The sequence below is a fragment of the Coregonus clupeaformis genome, chromosome 24 (assembly GCF_020615455.1).
Source record: "Coregonus clupeaformis isolate EN_2021a chromosome 24, ASM2061545v1, whole genome shotgun sequence".
Lineage (NCBI taxonomy): Eukaryota > Metazoa > Chordata > Actinopteri > Salmoniformes > Salmonidae > Coregonus > Coregonus clupeaformis.
This window is the reverse complement of record NC_059215.1, coordinates 47856839-47864638: the sequence shown is the minus strand read 5'-3', so window position 1 is coordinate 47864638 and position 7800 is coordinate 47856839.

The following is a 7800-nucleotide window of genomic DNA, read 5'->3' as shown; positions in this document are numbered from 1 at the left end:
ATCTAGTGTGTTATCTCTCCGGCTGGCAACCTCCCTCCTTAGACTGAGACAGACAGCCAGGACATCTAGTGGGTTATCTCTCCGGCTGGCTACCTCCCTCCTTAGACTGAGACAGACAGCCAGGACATCTAGTGTGTTATCTCTCCGGCTGGCTACCTCCCTCCTTAGACTGAGACAGACAGCCAGGACATCTAGTGGGTTATCTCTCCGGCTGGCTACCTCCCTCCTTAGACTGAGACAGACAGCCAGGACATCTAGTGTGTTATCTCTCCGGCTGGCTATCTCCCTCCTTAGACTGAGACAGACAGCCAGGACATCTAGTGTGTTATCTCTCCGGCTGGCTATCTCCCTCCTTAGACTGAGACAGACAGCCAGGACATCTAGTGGGTTATCTCTCCGGCTGGCTATCTCCCTCCTGAGACAGACAGCCAGGACATCTAGTGGGTTATCTCTCCGGCTGGCTACCTCCCTCCTTAGACTGAGACAGACAGCCAGGACATCTAGTGGGTTATCTCTCCGGCTGGCAACCTCCCTCCTTAGACTGAGACAGACAGCCAGGACATCTAGTGGGTTATCTCTCCAGCTGGCTACCTCCCTCCTTAGACTGAGACAGACAGCCAGGACACCTGGCTCTCTGCTGCTGGTAATATTAATGGGCTTTAAACCAGCACACTCTGCTCAGCCGCACTCTGCTCAGCCGCACACACACACACACACACACACACACACACACACCATGTTACTCCGTAGGAAGAGAAATAAAGCCAGTGGTGGATAAGGATCAAGACAGGATATGACCGGACTGATGTGATGTCTGAAACAAGACAGGATGTGATCAGAATAATGTGATGTCTGAAACAAGACAGTATATGATCGGACTAATGTGATGTCTGAGACAAGACAGGATTTGACCGTACTAATGTGATGTCTGAAACAAGACAGGATATGACCGGACTAATGTGATGTCTGAAACAAGACAGGATTTTACGTTTCAGCACACAGTGCCTTCTTCATGGACTATTAGCTCCAGTATGTAGTAAGTAGTTAGTTGCATTTAAAGCAGGGAGTGTGTTTTGTCTCCCGACTGGAGAGGGAGTCTGTTTTGTCTCCCGACTGGAGAGGGAGTCTGTTTTGTCTCCCGACTGGAGAGGGAGTCTGTTTTGTCTCCCGACTGGAGAGGGAGTCTGTTTTGTCTCCCGACTGGAGAGGGAGTCTGTTTTGTCTCCCGACTGGAGAGGGAGTCTGTTTTGTCTCCCGACTGGAGAGGGAGTCTGTTTTGTCTCCCGACTGGAGAGGGAGTCTGTTTTGTCTCCCCGACTGGAGAGGGAGTCTGTTTTGTCTCCCGACTGGAGAGGGAGTCTGTTTTGTCTCCTGACTGGAGAGGGAGTCTGTTTTGTCTCCCGACTGGAGAGGGAGTCTGTTTTGAGTCTGTTTTGTCTCCCGACTGGAGAGGGAGTCTGTTTTGTCTCCCGACTGGAGAGGGAGTCTGTTTTGTCTCCCGACTGGAGAGGGAGTCTGTTTTGTCTCCCGACTGGAGAGGGAGTCTGTTTTGTCTCCCGACTGGAGAGGGAGTCTGTTTTGTCTCCCGACTGGAGAGGGAGTCTGTTTTGTCTCCCGACTGGAGAGGGAGTCTGTTTTGTCTCCCGACTGGAGAGGGAGTCTGTTTTGTCTCCCGACTGGAGAGGGAGTCTGTTTTGAGTCTGTTTTGTCTCCCGACTGGAGAGGGAGTCTGTTTTGTCTCCCGACTGGAGAGGGAGTCTGTTTTGTCTCCCCGACTGGAGAGGGAGTCTGTTTTGTCTCCCGACTGGAGAGGGAGTCTGTTTTGTTCCCGACTGGAGAGGGAGTCTGTTTTGTCTCCCGACTGGAGAGGGAGTCTGTTTTGAGTCTGTTTTGTCTCCCCGACTGGAGAGGGAGTCTGTTTTGAGTCTGTTTTGTCTCCCCGACTGGAGAGGGAGTCTGTTTTGTCTCCCACAGGGAGTCTGTTTTGTCTCCCGACTGGAGAGGGAGTCTGTTTTGTCTCCCGACTGGAGAGGGAGTCTGTTTTGAGTCTGTTTTGTCTCCCGACTGGAGAGGGAGTCTGTTTTGAGTCTGTTTTGTCTCCCGACTGGAGAGGGAGTCTGTTTTGAGTCTGTTTTGTCTCCTGACTGGAGAGGGAGTCTGTTTTGTCTCCCGACTGGAGAGGGAGTCTGTTCCCTCATTAAAATGCAAATCAATTTATAACTTTTTTGACATGCGTTTTTCTGGATTGTTTTGTTGTTATTCTGTCTCTCACTGTTCAAATAAACCTAACATTAAAATTATAGACTGATCGTGTCTTTGTCAGTGGGCAAACTTACAAAATCAGCAGGGGATCAAATACTTAATTCCCTCACTGTATGTATGCATGTATGAATGTATGTATATAGTGTATGTCAGATGTTGTGAATTGAAACAATGGTCATACTGAGCGTATCAGTTTGTATTCCAGGCTAATCTTCTAATAGAAGACATCTATGAAGCAGGTATCTATTATTTAGGAGCCTGGATGGTTATCTTCTAATAACAGTATTTAGCCTGGTCCTCTTTTCTCCTCTTACAATACAATACTGTAATATTGTGTTTAGTCAGCTGGTTATCTTCTAATAGCAGTATTTAGCCTGGTCCTCTTTTCTCCTCTTACAATACAATACTGTAATATTGTGTTTAGTCAGCTGGTTATCTTCTAATAGCAGTATTTAGCCTGGTCCTCTTTTCTCCTCTTACAATACAATACTGTAATATTGTGTTTAGTCAGCTGGTTATCTTCTAATAGCAGTATTTAGCCTGGTCCTCTTTTCTCCTCTTACAATACAATACTGTAATATTGTGTTTAGTCAGCTGGTTATCTTCTAATAGCAGTATTTAGCCTGGTCCTCTTTTCTCCTCTTACAATACAATTCTGTAATATTGTGTTTAGTCAGCTGGTTATCTTCTAATAGCAGTATTTAGCCTGGTCCTCTTTTCTTGTCTCCTCCTGGCCCAGTGGCTCATGTCATGTGACAGTGTGCATAGCAACAGAATCCTCAGGGGGCCTGCCCTGGTTGCCCCCCACCCCTGCAACACAGTAGAGGGAGGAAGATGTGTGGGGAGGGGGGTCATGGGGGAGCTGCTTTGGAAATAGGCTGCTTTTTTTTGTTCTGATCTCACACAGCTGTCACTAGCAGAAGACCCAGTTATCAGCAACACAACACACACACACACACACACCTGCAGCACACACACACACACACCCCTGCAGCACACACACACACCCCTGCAGCACACACACACACACACACACACACACACACACACACACACACACAGGACCTGTCACCTGTGGTCTTCTTCTCAGAGTGTGGGCTGTGTCACAGCTGTAGCAGTGTTAGGACGTCGTTTTGGCCGGGGAGGCCATTATATGTGATGAGCTACGCAGGGCCTTGTCTTACCACAGCAGGCTCGGATTGTACACACACACACACACACACACACATAGTGCATTCAGAAAGTATTCAGACCCCTTGACTTTTTCCACATTTTATTACAGCCTTATTCTAAAATTGATTAAATTAAACAATTTCCTCATCAATCTGCACACAATACCCCATAATGACAAAGCGAAAACAGGTTACAAATACCTTATTTACATAAGTATTCAGACCCTTTGCTATGAGACTCGAAATTGAGCTCCGGTGCATCCTGTTTCCATTGATCAGCCTTGATGTTTCTACAACTTGATTGGAGTCCACCTGTGGTAAATTTAATTGATTGGACATGATTTGGAAAGGCACACAACTATCTATATAAGGTCCCACAGTTGACAGTGCATGTCAGAGCAAAAACCAAGCCATGAGGTGGAAGGAATTGTCCGTAGAGCTCAGAGACAGGATTATAGTGAAGCACAGATCTGGGGAAGGGGACCAAAACGTTTCTGCGGCATCGAAGGTCCCCAAGAACACAGTGGCCTCCATCATTCTTAAATGGAAGATGTTTGGAACCACCAAGACTCTTCCTAGAGTTGGCCGCCTGGCCAAACTGAGCAATCGGGGGGGGAGAATGGCCTTGGACAGGGAGGTGACCACGAACCCGATGGTCACTCTGACAGAGCTCCAGAGTTCCTCTGTGCAGATGCGAGAACCTTCCAGAAGGACAACCATCTCTGCAGCACTCCACCAAATCAGGCCTTTATGGTAGAGTGGCCAGACAGAAGCCACTCCTCAGTAAAAGCCACATGACAGCCCGCTTGGAGTTTGCCAAAAGGCACCTAAAGGACTCTGACCATGAGAAACAGGAGTGGCTTTAGGACAAGTCTGAATGTCCTTGAGTGGCCCAACCAGAGCCCAGGCTTGAACCCTATCGAACATCTCTGGAGAGACCTGAAAATAGCTGTGCAGCGACGCTCCCCTTCCAACCTGACAGAGCTTGAGAGGATCTGCAGAGAAGAATGGGAGAAACTCCCCAAATACGGGTGTGCCAAGCTTGTAGCGTCATACCCAAGAAGACTCGAGGCTGTAATCGCTGCCAAAGGTGCTTCAACAAAGTACTCAGTAAAGGATCTGAATACTTATTTAAATGTGATATTTCAGTATTTATTGTTAATATATTTGCTAAAATGTCTAAACCTGTTTTTGCTTTGTCATTATGGGGTATTGTGTGTAGGTTGATGAGGGCAATTTCAGAATAAGGCTGTAATGTAACAACATTTTGAAAAAGTCAAGGGGTCTGAATACTTTCAGAATGCACTGTATGCACACAGCAGGCTCAGGCCACACACACACTCTCGTGTGGTGAGGGTGTGTCCCACCCCCACTGCTCCAGCTCCTGTGATTTGATTGGTCCTGACGGCTCCTGCTAGGTGTGATGAGCAGCATAATAGATCATTAAGTAATGGAAAACGACATCACAATGACAACTTGTCAATATTATTCAGCCAAAACAGCCAAATGTATCCAGATCGTATTTCATTAACCACATTGTGTGTCTGTTGAAACACAAATCATGACGGATTTGACGAATATACACTTTGTTTTGATCAGCTTTTTTAAACAGGTGCCAATGACGGCATCCTTGCCCTTTCCCCAACGGTCTGCGTTCCATTGACCTCTTTACCGTTTGTATACCAGCTAATGCCTGAATGAGGAGTGCCGTCTTTCTCTCTATCTCTCTCTGTTACTTCCTCTGTCAATTCAATTTCAATTTTAAGGGGTTTTATTGGCATGGGAAACAAATGGTTATATTTAAGTCATTTAGCAGACGCTCTTATCCAGAGCTACTTACAGTTAGTGAATACATACATTTTCATACTGAACCCACAACCCTGGCGTTGCAAGCGCCATGCTCTACCAACTGAGCTACAGGTTACGTTGCCAAAGCAAGTGAAATGGATAATAAACAATACAATATGAACAGTAAACATTACACTCTCAGAAGTTCCAAAAGAATAAAGACATTTCAAATGTCATATTATGGCTATATACTCTCTCTCTCTGTCACTATCTCTTCATTCTCTCACTCTCTCTACCTCTTTCCCTCTCTCTCTCTACCTCTTTCTCTCTCTCTCGCTCTCTCTCTCTACCCCTCTCTCTCTCTACCCCGCTCTCTCTCTACCCCGCTCTCTCTCTCTACCCCGCTCTCTCTCTACCCCGCTCTCTCTCTACCCCGCTCTCTCTCTCTACCCCGCTCTCTCTCTACCCCGCTCTCTCTCTACCCCGCTCTCTCTCTACTCCCGCTCTCTCTCTCTACCCCGCTCTCTCTCTACTCCGCTCTCTCTCTCTACCCGCTCTCTCTCTCTACCCGCTCTCTCTCTCTACCCCGCTCTCTCTCTACCCCGCTCTCTCTCTACTCCCGCTCTCTCTCTACCCCGCTCTCTCTCTACCCCGCTCTCTCTCTACCCGCTCTCTCTCTACCCCGCTCTCTCTACTCCCGCTCTCTCTCTCTACCCCGCTCTCTCTCTCTACCCCGCTCTCTCTCTACCCCGCTCTCTCTCTCTACCCCGCTCTCTCTCTACCCGCTCTCTCTCTACCCCGCTCTCTCTCTACCCGCTCTCTCTCTCTACCCGCTCTCTCTCTACTCCCGCTCTCTCTCTCTACCCCGCTCTCTCTCTACCCCGCTCTCTCTCTACTCCCCGCTCTCTCTCTACCCCGCTCTCTCTCTACTCCCGCTCTCTCTCTACCCCCGCTCTCTCTCTACCCCGCTCTCTCTCTCTACCCCGCTCTCTCTACTACCCCGCTCTCTCTCTCTACCCGCTCTCTCTCTACTCCCGCTCTCTCTCTACCCCGCTCTCTCTCTCTACCCCGCTCTCTCTCTCACCCGCTCTCTCTCTCTACCCCGCTCTCTCTCTCTACCCCGCTCTCTCTCTACTCCCGCTCTCTCTCTCTACCCCGCTCTCTCTCTACTCCCGCTCTCTCTCTCTACCCCGCTCTCTCTCTCTACCCCGCTCTCTCTCCACCCCCGCTCTCTCTCTACCCGCTCTCTCTCTACCCCGCTCTCTCTCTACTCCCCGCTCTCTCTACTCCCGCTCTCTCTCTCTACCCGCTCTCTCTCTACTCCCGCTCTCTCTACCCCGTCTCTCTCTCTACCCCGCTCTCTCTCTACTCCCCGCTCTCTCTCTCTACCCCGTTCTCTCTCTACTCCCGCTCTCTCTCTACCCCGCTCTCTCTCTACCCCGTTCTCTCTCTCTACCCCGCTCTCTCTCTCTACCCCGCTCTCTCTCTCTACCCCCGCTCTCTCTCTACCCCCGCTCTCTCTCTACCCCGCTCTCTCTCTCTACCCCGCTCTCTCTCTACCCCGCTCTCTCTCTCTACCCCGCTCTCTCTCTACCCCGCTCTCTCTCTCTACCCCGCTCTCTCTCTCTACCCCGCTCTCTCTCTACCCCGCTCTCTCTCTACCCCGCTCTCTCTCTCTACCCCGCTCTCTCTCTCTACCCCGCTCTCTCTCTCTACCCCGCTCTCTCTCTACCCCCGCTCTCTCTTCTCCCGCTCTCTCTCTCTACCCCGCTCTCTCTCTCTACCCCGCTCTCTCTCTACCCCCGCTCTCTCTCTCTACCCCGCTCTCTCTCTCTACCCCGCTCTCTCTCTCTACCCCGCTCTCTCTCTCTACCCCGCTCTCTCTCTCTACCTCAAATCAATTCAAAGGGGCATGGGAAACATGTTTACAAAGCAAGTGAAATAAAAATGTTTACAGTAAACATTGCACTCATAAAGGTTTCAAAAGGATAAAGACGTTTCAAATGTTATATCAGCTATGTAGTGTTTTTAACAATGTGCAAATGGTTGTAGTACGAATAGTAGGGGATGTTAAGTAAACAGATCAATATTGGTTGTATTTACAATGTAGTTTATGCTCCTCTGGTTGCCCTTTTCATGGCAACGGGTCAAACATCTTGCTGCTGTGATTGCACATATTGATTGCGGTATTTCGCCTAACAGATATGGGAGGTCATCAATGTTTGGTTTGTTTTACATTTTTCTGTGGGTCTGAGTGATCTGTGGGAAATATGTGTCTCTAATATGGTCATACATTTGGCAGGAGGTTAGGACGTGCAGCTCAGTTTCCACCTCGTTTTGCGGGAAGTGTGCACATAGCCTGTCTTCTCTCGATAGCCAGGTCTGCCTACGGCGGCCTTTCTCAATAGCAAGGCTATGCTCACTGAGTCTGTACATAATCAAAGATTTTCTTTAATTTTGGGTCTGTCACAGTGGTCAGGTATTCTGCCACTGTGTACTCCCTGTTTAGGGCCAGAGAGCATTCCAGTTCTCTCTGCTTTTTGGTTGATTCTTTCCAGTGTGTGAAATAATGATATTT